Here is a 15153-nt window from a genome sequence, read left to right on the forward strand (position 1 = left end):
GCTATCCTGTAACAATATCTCAGTTCGACACTTTGATATGCAAGATTAGAAACTTTTGTAATGCATGTAACCACTAGAATGTCCACATATTCTACTTTTGTTCTAAATTTCATTCACTTCTTGTAGTGTTTATAGTTGGAAAAATTACCTTTGGTTGTAGCAGTGATAGCCAGTCTTGTTTTAGGTAAGTACACAGATTCCACAAGATGTCCTCTTTGCTTGAATGGTGGCATTGTGGGTGTATGTTGTTTCAGTATGTTGCCATCCTGCAGCATTGAAGACCATAAGCATTTCAAACATCTTGTACATTAGTTACAAAATTAATACATTGGTGACCACTAAAATTGTAACGCCAGGAAGGATAGAAAATATCAAAATTTTATTCATCACATAAAGACAGGACAGTCAGAAGAATACATGACAAAATTTGTAGTTTCGCTGGCTGGCTGAGTATCAAGTCGTGCTCAGCTTGGATGATGTATGCAGACATGTCTACAGCTACATACATTCTGCATAATCCACCATGTGGTCTGTGGTGGACCACTACTAGTCATTTTTTTCCCATTCCACTCACAAATAGACAGAGTGAAAAAAGTGTATCTAAATGTCTTTGTATGAGTCCTAATCTCTCTAATGTTATCTTCATGGTTCTTACACAAAATGTACGCTGGTGGCAGTAGAATCATTTTGCAGTCAGTCTCAAATGCTGCTTCTCTAAATTTTCTGAATAGTGCTCCTTCAGAAGAACATTGTCTTCTCCCCAGTGATTCCCATTTGAGTTGCCAAAGCATCTCCATAATACTTTATGTTGTTTGAACCTAGTGGTAAAAAATATTTCCATGCTGCTTTAGCTCTGTGCCACATTTGATTAACTGTAATGACACAAGAGGTAGTATGCCAGTCTCTTAGAACTCCATGACCAGATATTCTCAATGGCTCTGAGAACATGCAGACCAGGGAAATAGCCAAACACACTCCATACCAAACTAGGTCAAGATAGCAAAGGCAACAAGCTGTCTTGAGTTATCTTATCGAAGGATAATGTTGAATACCATGAAAACGCAGCCTGCCAGCAGCCTTAACATGTCAGTAATTTAATACTTCCCATCCAGATTACTGGCTATGAGAATCAGGGGTGATCATGCTGTGTATCTAATGGCACCCCATACCATCACACCTGATGGTGGGTCTATTTGATAATGACAAACACAATCTGGCGACATTCTTTCTCCTCAGAGCCTCCACAAGAATTGAGGCTTGTCTGAAAAGGCAATGTGATGACACGACTGTGTCTATGTTGCACGTGGATTTTCTACTCTCAAAGGAATTCAATTGTCTTTGTCAACAGTGCACAGTGCTCCAGTCATCATTGCATTGTCCCGGTAGATATTTTGCCTTGCTCCAAACAAGTGCATTTCCTAACTCAAGGAACAGTCCTGCAAGTCTGACTGAAACATATCCTACCTAGTGCTAGTTTTTCGAAACTATTGCGATCCTGCTGGCACTGAGCAGGTGGTCCTCCTGAAACCATCAGCTTCATATTTCCATGTTTCATGGGATCCCATCCAAACTCAACACAACTTTTTTGAACCAATAAACAACAATTTTTGCACATTCTGGTAGACATTGCTCCTTCTTACATGAGACAAAACATAATTTGTACACAAATGACCAACATTCTCATGTGATTTCTGAATGAGAAACTCATATTCAGATATGTCTTATGTATGGAACATACAGGGTGGACCACTTTAATCCAAATGGCGAACAACTCAGTGTGGAGATGAGATACAGAAAAATGTTTTAGATAAAAATTGTAGGTGGCAAAGAGGGTCACATATTGTTACTAATGGCCAAGACCTTGGATGTGATTTTCAAGGTGATTTGGAGAGTAAAGTGATTTTCTTTTAAATGGGAGCCCTAATATTTGATTCATGAGTTGAAACGATTGGCAAATTTTACATTTAAAATGATACATTACTCAATATCATGGCTCATTCAATGAAGGTCAAATAAGGAAATATGGTTTTAGTTCTAGTAGCAATTAACTTAGAATAGAGGAGTGATACAGCAAAATACAATGTTAGATACAAACTGGAAGGAGCATCCCAAGGAATGAGAGCTAGGGTACTCATGCAATGACTTGTAGATCCATCTAACAAATGCCACAATAACATTTTTACACTGTGATGTATTTATTTTTGCCAATAAAATGTTAATTAAAACTTAAAGTTAAAATCTATGTTTGTTCTTTCCAAATCTGATGGCACAAATATGGGTTTCTATGAAACAAAACTCAACTTTCAATGACCTTCAATAATTACCTTTAAAATTATGGTCATGGTATTGGTAATGATACATGACTCCTAAGTCCTTTCCAAATGGCATTATATTTTGCTGTATCTCTCCTGTGCTCTGAGTTAATCCTTACTAGAACTAAAAACATATTTCCTTATTTGACATCGATTGAACCCTGACATGACCCTGAATAATGTATCATTTTGTATGTAAAATTTGCCAATCTTTTCAAACCTTGAATCAAATATTCAGGTTCCCATTAAAAAAATCACATTAACCTCCAAATCACCTAGAAAATCACATTCAAGGGCATAGTGAATATAGGGCAATATGTGAAAAAAATTAATCTCATTTGATTACAGAATGATAGTCACTCACAAGAGTCAATTGCATTCTTAAAGTACTTATAAGTACCTGGCCAGAGCAACTGAAGATGGACCAACCTCACAAATCTAGTTGTAGGAATTCAGATTTATTGGAAGAGTCCTGAGGCAGTGTAAATTACACACAAAATAGGTCATCCACAACAACTTTACTCGATGTGTGACCAAAATAAGATTTTCACTCTGCAGTGGAGTGTGCGCTGATATGAAACATCCTGGCAGATTAAAACTGTGTGCCAGACTGAGACTCAAACTCGGGACCTTTGCCTTTCGTGGGCAAGTGCTCTACCATTTGAGCTACCCAAGCACAACTCACGACCCATCCCCACCGCTTCAGTTCTGCCAGTACCTCGTCTCCTATTTTCCAAACTTCACAGAAGCTCTTCTGCAAACCTTGCAGAACTAGCACTCCTGGAAGAAAGGATATTGTGGGAGACATGGCTTAGCCACAGCCTGGGGGATGTTTCCAGAACGAGAACGAGATTTTCACTCTGCAGCAGAGTGTGCTGATATGAAACTTCCTGGCAGATTAAAACTGTGTGCCAGACCGAGACTCGAAATCAGGACCTTTGCCTCTCATGGGCAAGTGCTCTACTATCTGATCTAACCAATTTTGTCATTTTCGACATTTATCTAAATCATTTTGCTATATCTCATCTATATCCTAAATTATTCCACATTATGGGTTTCAATGGTCCACCCTGTGTAAAGAACATACATGGCATTACTCCTACCTACTTTTTACAGTTGCACTAAAATGATAATCATTGGCTTATCCAACCATGTAGTACATTTCACGCCAGTTCAATTTCTGTGCATGTACGGTACTACAGTAATATGGCACTAATGTCAGTTTGTTGTAGAGGTATGGAATGTGTTTTGGGCCTGCATACAATGGCTTTTCTAGGGATAAAAAAACTTCTCCTCTAGGAATCAGTATGGTTTCCGCTAGCTGCAATCATCTTGAACCCAGCTTCCTCAGTTTGTTCATGGGATCCACAAGACAACAAAAAATACAAATATATGTGATATAATGCACATAAATATGTGAAAAAATTAATCTCATTTGATTACAGAATGATGGTCATTCACAGAAGTCAGTTGCATTCTTAAAATATTTATAAGTACCTGGCCAGAGCAATTGAAGGTGGAGCAACCTCACAAATCCAGTGTGGGAATTCAAATTTATTGGAAGCGTCCGGAGGCAGTGTAAATTACACACAAAATAGGGCACCTACAACAACTTCACTCAACCAGATCTTGAGTACTGTTAATTGTCCTGCAATTCATACCAAGTTTAGATGAGAAAGATTCAAAGAGAAGCTGCACAAGTTATTAAGTTTTTGTTTACTTAGAATGAGATGGTCTCAGAAATACACTGCAGTGGGAGGTGCAAGAAGTTATGAAATGATGAGCATTAGTCACAAAAGCCTAGAATGAATCAGGAAACATACCACTTAGTCAAAAAGGAAGCTTTTCTAAAGTCTATGACAAAAAGTTAAAGAAATTCATGCTCACTCAGAGCAATGCCAACTGTCTTTTTTTTCTATACATCAACTGCTACTTGGACTAAGAATGAGGGGAGAGGTGTGGAAATAATACTGAGGCATGATGTCTCCATACAACTCATTTTACTGTGGATCGCAGACTACATATGTTATTGTAAATATAGAAGATGTATCTTGAAGTATACAAAACAACTTTGAGGTAACTGAGAATTTTGAAGAAAGTGCATTAGCTTATGATCCAACAAGTGTTGAGTGTATACAAGTTAACATACCTCTTTCTGACACAAGAACTTTATAAAATGTTCTTCCACTTGTATCTCAGAAGCGAAAGATTTGTTAAATATGTTTATAAGAATTTATTTTCTTGTATTGGTTCTATGAAACTACCCCAACAAATTGTAAAGTATTTCTGAAATTCTGTGTGATGTTTGTTTGCTACTTGAACTGAAGTTTAATTACCTGTTTTATGCTGGAAAGAGGGACAGAGACTCAGTTATCCATCAAGGACAAAAGTTAAAAACACTGTAAAACTACATAAAAATACTGTAAAACTATGAAATGGTTTAAGTAATGAAGATATCAGATTAGAACAGTCCTCTAAAGCCAGTTTAAAATTTGTAGTTAACTAAACTTAGAAGTGACATATAGATAATAATGACAATTTTTAAGGCAAGCACTTAATTGGAAGAACAATCAATAAAAATATGAAACATCATATGCATTACTTGTAAACTAACTGGGGTACCTGGCTTCACTCAGGGAGTTGATATGCGATTGTGTGGTAGTTGGAATTAAAGGGTAAACTTTAAAGTATAAGAGTAAAAAAAATTATTGAAAACATTTCCAACTACACTCCTGGAAATTGAAATAAGAACACCGTGAATTCATTGTCCCAGGAAGGGGAAACTTTATTGACACATTCCTGGGGTCAGATACATCACATGATCACACTGACAGAACCACAGGCACATAGACACAGGCAACAGAGCATGCACAATGTCGGCACTAGTACAGTGTATATCCACCTTTCGCAGCAATGCAGGCTGCTATTCTCCCATGGAGACGATCGTAGAGATGCTGGATGTAGTCCTGTGGAACGGCTTGCCATGCCATTTCCACCTGGCGCCTCAGTTGGACCAGCGTTCGTGCTGGACGTGCAGACCGCGTGAGACGACGCTTCATCCAGTCCCAAACATGCTCAATGGGGGACAGATCTGGAGATCTTGCTGGCCAGGGTAGTTGACTTACACCTTCTAGAGCACATTGGGTGGCACGGGATACATGCGGACATGCATTGTCCTGTTGGAACAGCAAGTTCCCTTGCCGGTCTAGGAATGGTAGAACGATGGGTTCGATGACGGTTTGGATGTACCGTGCACTATTCAGTGTCCCCTCGACGATCACCAGTGGTGTACAGCCAGTGTAGGAGATCGCTCCCCACACCATGATGCCGGGTGTTGGCCCTGTGTGCCTCGGTCGTATGCAGTCCTGATTGTGGCGCTCACCTGCACGGCGCCAAACACGCATACGACCATCATTGGCACCAAGGCAGAAGCGACTCTCATCGCTGAAGACGACACGTCTCCATTCGTCCCTCCATTCACGCCTGTCGCGACACCACTGGAGGCGGGCTGCACGATGTTGGGGCGTGAGCGGAAGATGGCCTAACGGTGTGCGGGACCGTAGCCCAGCTTCATGGAGACGGTTGCGAATGGTCCTCGCCGATACCCCAGGAGCAACAGTGTCCCTAATTTGCTGGGAAGTGGCGGTGCGGTGCCCTACGGCACTGCGTAGGATCCTACGGTCTTGGCGTCATCCGTGCGTCGCTGCGGTCCGGTCCCAGGTCGACGGGCACGTGCACCTTCCGCCGACCACTGGCGACAACATCGATGTACTGTGGAGACCTCACGCCCCACGTGTTGAGCAATTTGGCGGTACGTCCGCCCGGCCTCCCGCATGCCCACTATACGCCCTCGTTCAAAGTCCGTCAACTGCACATACGGTTCACGTCCACGCTGTCGCGGCATGCTACCAGTGTTAAAGACTGCGATGGAGCTCCGTATGCCACGGCAAACTGGCTGACACTGACGGCGGCGGTGCACAAATGCTGCGCAGCTAGCGCCATTCGATGGCCAACACCGCGGTTCCTGGTGTGTCCGCTGTGCCGTGCGTGTGATCATTGCTTGTACAGCCCTCTCGCAGTGTCCGGAGCAAGTATGGTGGGTCTGACACACCGGTGTCAATGTGTTCTTTTTTCCATTTCCAGGAGTGTATTTACAATACATGTTAAAATATAAGCAGTAAAAATTTTTTATTTAAAATGTATTCTAGCTATTTAAAATACTTGTCCATAAACAACATTTTTCATTTTGTTGTCTGGGGTATACATGTACAATTTTTTTGAATTTCCTACTCAACAGCAAGCTATGTATAGTAGACTTTGAGAGATGTAGGAGTCTTTCAGGCTGCAATATTTTAATGTTTTTCCTTGAGCTTTGTTAATTGTAAAACTGTACACTACTTTGATTGGAAATTGCAGCCTTTTAAATTAGAATGGCAGTTCAGTGGAGATCAGTGGCATTCTGGGGATAGGATAAATAGTGTGGGTCCTTTGTACTTTCCAGTCATAAGTTTAGCTTCAATGAACTACTTTTTCAGTTACTCCCTTCATCACTTATAAGGAACTGGTGTTTGAACCACAATGGGTCTTGCTTCATATACCCCTACCAATGAATAGCTCCATCAGTGGCAAATTCCAGGATATACCACAATGTTCCAGAACATTCCACAAATTTCAAGAGTGTTCTGGAATGTTCCACAATGATCTGCTATATTCCTGAATATTCCTTATCATTGTGGAATATTCTGGAATATTATGGAATGCTCTGGAATACTCTTGAACATTGTGGAACATACTAAAATGTTCTGGAATATTCTAGAAATTTCTAGAGGGTGAAGCTTCCCAGCCCTTGTATTATCAAAAGCAGGTAAAAATGGGAACCTTTTTCATGGATGGGATATAGACAGCTACCACACCATACAACTCTCTTGACTGTACCAGGACTTGTTTCTTTATTTTTATAATATACATTGATTAATTATATGTAATCGCTGAAAAATAAATACATCATCAACTACAGTACCCAAAAGCTCATCATCTGTTAAACAGACATTCTAGAACTTGAATTATTCTGTTGGTAACACTGTCCCAGCACAAACTAAAATTGAACATAATTTATTTAAGTGAGCATGGGTTATGTAACATTGAAATAAAATTAACTTGAATATAAAGATGTACTTAAGTGCAATGCTTTCTGCATATAGTGGCAGCACCATTTTGTTAATATTCTTCTGTGTTCAATAAAAGTTTAATTATCAGGATCAGGTAATAATTCTCAACTTTCTGCAATGTGTAGGGTGCTGGCAGTAATGTTAGGATGCCTTTGGGAGAGGCAACTCTATTGATGTCACCTATAAAGGAGTGCGACTCATTCTCCATGAATGTAGGAGATCAAATATACCAGTCCTAACTTGCAATTAGCTGTATGTACTGCACTGGAAAGGAAGGACTTGTAGATTTTACTTGATCATTGAGTTAAAGAAAATGAATGTTTCATTCACTCAATGACACATTACATCCATAAATTCCCTCATGAAAGAGCATCTTCAAGGGTGGGATGTGAGTAAAGTTACACGCTATCTGATCAATAATATCTGAACAAATATTTGTTGACATTATTATGGGGTGTGTCAACCCTTTATCTTTATGACAGCTTGAACTCTGCTGGGAACACTTTCAGTGAGAAGTCTGAATGTCTATGGATGAGTTCTTCCCCAAGGGCCACAACTAGAGAAGGTGGTGATATAGGATGATAAGGCCAGCTTTAGAGGGTAGAAATATCCCTGGAGAATTTGTTATTCAGATGACATCCACTGATTCACACACGTTGGAACTGCCTGAGCTCCCCTGAGCAAACCACTCTGCTGTTATTGTGTCTCTACTGAAAACACAATATCCCCACCTCATTTTATACTTGCAGATCCACTCCATATGATCTCTAGTGGTCAATTCTACATTATATAGGGATGCCTTGATACTTTTGAGCAGATAGTGTACTGGTAAAAGCAGCCAATGCTGCTTACTTCAGTTAATTATATTAATACAAAATTATAAGTCGTGCTAATTTACTATGAATGAGAATTACAGGAACTACTTCTAGATGGTTCTCTCTCTCTCTCTCTACCTATCTCTCTCTCTCTCTCACACACACACACACACACACACACACACACACACACACACTCTTTCTCTGCCTAAGTCTTTTGACAACCACTGACTGATAAAGGCCTACTGTAGCACACCCTATAGTCTTTTCAGCTATACATTTCCATATTGCTCTTGAAGGTTTTCTGATATCATCTAAATACCTTCCATTAGGTCATTATATCTTGGAATAAAGCAAATAACTTCCTGGGGCCAACTATTACTCATGCAACAGGTTACATACTGCCCTATGTTAATCTCATTCTCATTACAGTCATAATTATGTCTCCCTGATCCATTTCTACATCACCATCTACATCTAAATGTACTTCTTACTTTCTTCTACCTTATAGTAATTCCCAACATGCAGCTTTCAACTTCTCACTTAGTAGTCCTCAGTTTTTGAATAATTATTGCATCCAAAGTCCATGTCCCACTCTTGTAAGTTAAAACTGATAATATGAGGGTGGTTTGCTAAGTAGGGTGAAAAACTAAGAAAATATATTTGTTTCATAAACAACGGATCTTACTTCTCAACATAGTCTCCAGCGATGGATATATCCTGAGTCCAGGGATCCTCTAGCTTTTCCATTCCATTCAAAAAATAGGTTCTGTCACACCCTGCAAAATACTTATTCACTGCAACTATCAATTCCTCATTTGATGAAAATTTCTTCCCAGCAAGCTAAGATATAAAGTTAGGGAACAGGAAGAAGTCACTGGGTTAAGTCTGATGAATAACGAGGATGAGGAACCAATTCAAAGCCCAGTTCACTCTCTTTGACCACTGTTAGTGCTGATGAGAGGAATGGTATGTTATCCTGGTGTAAGAGCACAGTTTTGTGTGCCAACCTTGCTCATTTTCAGTATTGCGGTGCCAGTGTTATCCCGAATTATAATGCAATGTTCCTTCAGACATACAAGCATATCTGAAGGAACAGGCACTGTGGCAACTTCAGCTGTTATTAAATACATGGAATGTATCTGCAATTGCGAATATGAACAGCCATCAGCTGCATAATGGAATGACAACAATAAGAATTTGTGTCAGGCTAGGACTCATGCATGGATTTCTCACTTATCGTGAGTGGTCCCCTTCTCATTTGGCTGTCTCAGCACAGCTCATGGCAAGACCCAAACTTCCATACGTCATCAACCGTGTGTCTACAACCTGTACATATATATCCATTATGTATTTTTCTGTACAGGGGAGAAATTTTACTGGATAGTCGGTTCCCCAGTGTTGGCAGATAAATATGATATTGTAGTGCCTGTATTGTTTATGCAATGTTCCTTTGGACATGTATAGTTTTGGAAATGTCTTCTTTCACAAGTAAATGCATGTCAATAAATGGTGTCTATGTCAAATTCACAAGGCAATGGAGTTCACGAAGGTTCAGCATAAAGTCAAACACTGGAGGAGAAAAAACAGATTACTAGGGATTTTAATTGTCCATGTTCAGAAAACACCAAACACATCAGAATTTTATCTTCAACAGTGACCAGTTACAGTGGAGAGTCATCTGCTGTAGTTGTCAAGGGACTAGCTGTATTTACTTAATTGCAACATAAAAACACACCACAACTGATACCACTCCTTTACTAGAAAATTAAACAACAGAACAGCATAAAAACAAATGAGGAAACATAAGTCAGAGACTGCACCAGAGATAATAATTACAAATGGCAATCACTCACACACAACATTACACTGTAGGTAACACTGCACTCCACCACTAGTGTCAACGGTACTTTCTGTTGAAATGGACATGTCATCTGGACCAGGTTACTTCGGGTTGTGCACAGGCTGCTGGTGGTGCAGTAGAAGTAGCCTCAGACATCCGTTGAGGCTGACCCGTGATGTGCAGTGGAGTGGCTGGAGCTTTGGTCATGTCCTTAGTGTGTGTAGATGCATCCGTACCAGTGTAGGGAGCGTGTAAACCTGGTTTGAGCCTGTCAACAGAGACCCATCACATCGACTGACTGTCTTGTCCTCCCTACTCACGACATGATAAGGTCCATCATAGGGTGGCTGCAGCAGCTTGCGTACTGCATCATGCCGTAAGAAGACATATTGGCTTTTCTGTAGCTTGTCAAACACAAATGGGCAATGGGTCTGCTGATCCCTTGGAGCAACGGGGCATAGTTGCCGGATTTCTGTATGCGTCTTTTGTACAAAATCTGCAGTGTCAATGCCGTTGTCTGGCACATAAGCAAAGAACTCACCGGGAAGTCATACCAGCTGGCTATAAACAAGTTCTGCAGTTGTGGCATTCAGGTCTTCTTTCAGCGACATACGGAGACCCAGGAGGACAGAGGGCAATGTCTCTGTCCACCATTGTAAGTCGTGGCAATGAAGCAACACTTTCAGTTGGCGGTGCATGCGTTCAATTAAACCATTTGCTGATGGGTGATAAGCTGTAGTTCTAATGCGCCTTGTATCCAGTAGGATAGAGAGTGCTTTGAACAAATATGACTCAAACTGTCTTCCTTGGTCTTTTTTGATTCGTAATGGCACTCCGAAATTGGCGATCCATCCCCTGAAGAATGCAGTCGCAACAGTTTCAGCAGTGATGTCGGCGATCACGAACACCTCTGGCCAGTGTCTAAAACAATCAATGGCTGTAAGGCAGTAGATGTATCCTTCTGATGGTGGGAGAGGTCTTACTAGGTCTAGGTGGACATAACCAAATCTCTGGTTTGGAGGAAGAAATGTGCCGAGAGGTGACTTAACATGCCGGCTAACTTTATTCTGTTGACAGGCCACACATTGTCGCACATATTGCTTGCAATCTTTGTCCACGTGTGGCCAGACAAAAGCTCACTTCACCATTCTGGTAGTGGCTTGTATTCCACAGTGCGACAAGTTATGTAAAGAGGCGATTGCCTGTTGGCGAAAGTCAGTAGTCACGAAAGGTCTTGGTTTGTTGGTGGCAACATCACAATACAGCAGCTCAGTTGACAGTGGCAATGTAATATGGCAGAGTTGTAGGCCCAATGGCTGCACCAACAAATCTTGGAGCTCAGTATCAAATTGTTGCACTACGGCGAGAGTTTCAAAATCAACAGCTTCAGTGATTGCTTCAATCCTGGAGAGTGCATCAGCTGGTACATTTAGTTCTCCTTCAATGTGGACAATACTGGTAGTGAACTGTCTGATATAGTCAAGATGTAGCAACTGATGTGGTGATGTCTTCTCAGGATGATGGCGAAAAGCAAATGTTAGTGGCTTATGGTCTGTGACGAGAGTGAACTGCTGTCCTTCCAACACGTGATGAATTTTCTTAATAGCAACATATGCAGCATATGGTTTGCGATCATATGTGGACCAATTCTGTTGAGATGGCAATAGCTTTTTACTGAAAAAGGCTAAGGGCTACCAGTGCCTGTCTATTTGCTGTTGCAGTGCAGCACTGATTGCAGTTCCAGATGTGTCGACCATCAGAGCGACAGGCACCCGCGGAACTGGGTGTGCTAACAATGTAGCTTCTGTGATGGCAGTTTTCAGCTTGTTAAATGTCAGATTGGCTTCACTGTTCCACTGGAGTTTGTCTTTTGGCTTCAGTGAACCTTACAAGAAATTATTCAGTGGTGCAGCGAGGAAGTCATGATTGTGAACGAATCAACAGTAAAAATTGGTTATGCCAAGAAATCTGCATAACTCTTTAACCATCATAGGCTGGAGAAAATTCAGTATAGCCTCTGCTTTCTCCTGTGGTCGCCATATTGGCCATATGCCTTTAGCGTTGATAGTGTAGCCTAGGAACTGTACTCCAGCTGCTCCAAAAATGCACTTCGATGGGCTGATGAGCAGGTCATGTGCACGTAAACAAGTGAAGATCTGTCATAAGTGAGACAGGTGTTCTGCCTCTAAATTTGACATGACCAAAATGTCATCAATATACACATAACAGAAGTCTAAGTAATGTGTCACTTCATCCATGAACTGTTGAAACATTTGGGCAGCATTACAAAGTCTAAAAGGTATTCGGGTAAATTCAAAGAGTCTGAATGGTGTGCAAATGGGGGTCTTAGCAATGTCGTCGGTGCCATAGGTATCTGGTAAAACACACAAACTAAGTCCAACATAGAAAAGATTACCGTAGACACTGAAAGTAATATGTTCAACATGCGGGACTGGATAATGATCTGGAATGGTTCTGGCATTGAACTGCCTGTAGTTGCCACATGGACGCCATACGTTATTCTTCTTTGGTACCACATGTTGAGGAGATGACCAACTACTGCTCAATGGGCGGTAGATTCCTTGTGCTAGCATGTACAAGAATTCCTGCTTAACTATCTTCAGTTTCTGGGAGGGGGTGGGGGGGGGGGGGGGGGCTGTCAAGCAGCGCAGTTGAGCATGTAATGGTGGCCCAGGTGTAGTCACAATATAGTGCACTGTTGAGTGCTGCACAAGTGCTAGTGTGGGAGTCTGGTATGTGATTTCTGGGAACTGTCTGAAGAGCTCTATAAATGGAGAATCACGAGTAACCACTCGTACTGCTGTGTCTTCCACATAACACACTCGACCTTGGCTTGCTAGGTTGGTAGCAGTGTCAAGAAGGCATTGGTGATGGAGGTCAGGCAGGAGTCCATAAAATGATAAAAAATCTGCTCCAAGTATGGGGTGCATCACATCTGCTACAACAAATTGCCATTCAAATTTGTGCGGCAGGCCTAAGTTCAAAACTAATGTGACATGACCATATGTTGTTATTGTGGAACCATTGGCTGTAAAATGGTGGCAATCATCACATTTGTGACATGGCAGACAGTCAGATGGATAGACTGACACATCAGCACCTGTGTCTACCAAATACTGTAACTTTGTGCTATGTTCCATTACAAACAGTCGACGGCTGCCGTCTGGAGAGGCAATGGCCATCATCACTGACTTCCTGCTGAGTTTCCCTGTTCACACGGCAGTTTACACTTGCGTGCTTTGGAATCCTACCCTCTGTGATACCAACAGAAGCTTGCTGATGAAGGTGAGTGTCTGCACTTACCTGATGAGTGGTGGCGAAGAGATTGGCGGCTGGTAGTCTGGGTCCGTAATGCAGCTACTTGCATGGTGAGCTCGGCAACCTGTGCTTGTAGAATGGCGAGAGTGTTATCTGCCCTAGGTTGTGAGCAAATTGTTGCAACGCATGTAGATGGATACATTTCTGCTATGCCATCCACGGTTTGTGCGAGTGCATCCAGATCACCAGCACACACTGTCAATATTTTCTGCAATTCAGGTGGCAGGTGTGATAGCCAAATATTCCGCAAAATGTCATCAGCGACCACGTTGCTCGCTAATGTACGCAGTTGGCTTAGTAGCTGCGATGGTGTGCAATCCCCTAGCTCCTCTGTGTGAAGCAGCTTCTCCAATCTATTTGCCTCAAGCTGTGACAGCCGGGTAATCAGAGCATTCTTGATGGTTGTGTAATGATCAGTACTTGGCAGTAACACCAATTCTGCAGCCATATCTTCATTGAGTGCAGAAACTACATAACTGTACTTAGTTTCATCTGTGGTTGTGTGTGCTAGCACAAATTGACTTTCTACTTGAGCAAACCACAGCACGGGATTCTGTTGCCAAAACGGTGGCAGTTTTACTGTTATGCGATTAATTACTGTGCCAGTAGACACTTCTGCAGTTAGTGGTGGGTCCGCCATTGTGAGTTACGGCGAAATGGAACATGGAAGATGCCCGCACGGATGATACAGATGTTCATACTTAACTTGACCTGGCACGATACGGAGCATTAGTGACCGTCGAATTTCACATTAGTGACCGTCGGACACCATGTCGGGGTCACCAGTGTTGCGGGACTAGTCGTATTTACTTAATTGCAACATAATAACACACCATAACTCATATGACTCCTTTACTAGAAAATTAAACAATGGAACAGCATAAAAACAAATGAGGAAACATAAGTCAGAGACTGCACCATAGATAAAAATTACAAATGGCAATCACTCACAAACAGCATTACACTTGACGTAACACTGCACTACATAGTCTTACAGTAACCCACATGTTATCAAAATAACAATTAATTATTTTTTTCCTTTTATTGCAAAGTTGCAAAAATAGACCCACCCAAACTCTCCCTTGACTGCTTAATTTTGCACCATGTAATCTGTAAATGAGTAATGTATGTAATTATTTGTTGTTGGTGACTTTCAATAATTATAATTTTTTATTTTGTTTGTGCTGTATATATTTTTTAACCTTATTATTCAATATAAGTCCTTGCAATCCACTGATGGATGATGCAACAAGTCAAGCTGGGATTGCCTGACTTGTTCTCATTTAACTCTTGATGCAAATTTCACTCTTTTTCTTTTACAAATCTCTTCTCACTAGTAATGTGAACAATATGTGTACATGAAATTAACTAATTACTTATTAAAGCAGTGTTTCACTAAATTTTATTATGCACAATGTAATTTACAATCTGTCCATGACAACAGTGTAAACAGTCTATTTGGAAAAATTTAGTTGAAGAGATATTCGTAATCTACTAGTCTTGTAAAGCATGTACTCTCATGATGTATTGGGACACTAGTCCATGAGAATAGCACACAAGTCCAGTATGTTGCAGAAGCACCCTCCTGCAGGTGATGGGTCTTTTGAATTCACTCACCAACATTCCCACAGAACAACAACATTATGCTGTTTCCATCGGCAAGTCTGACAGCCACT

This window comes from Schistocerca nitens, chromosome 1, assembly GCF_023898315.1.
Source record: "Schistocerca nitens isolate TAMUIC-IGC-003100 chromosome 1, iqSchNite1.1, whole genome shotgun sequence".
Classification (NCBI taxonomy): Eukaryota; Metazoa; Arthropoda; class Insecta; order Orthoptera; family Acrididae; genus Schistocerca; species Schistocerca nitens.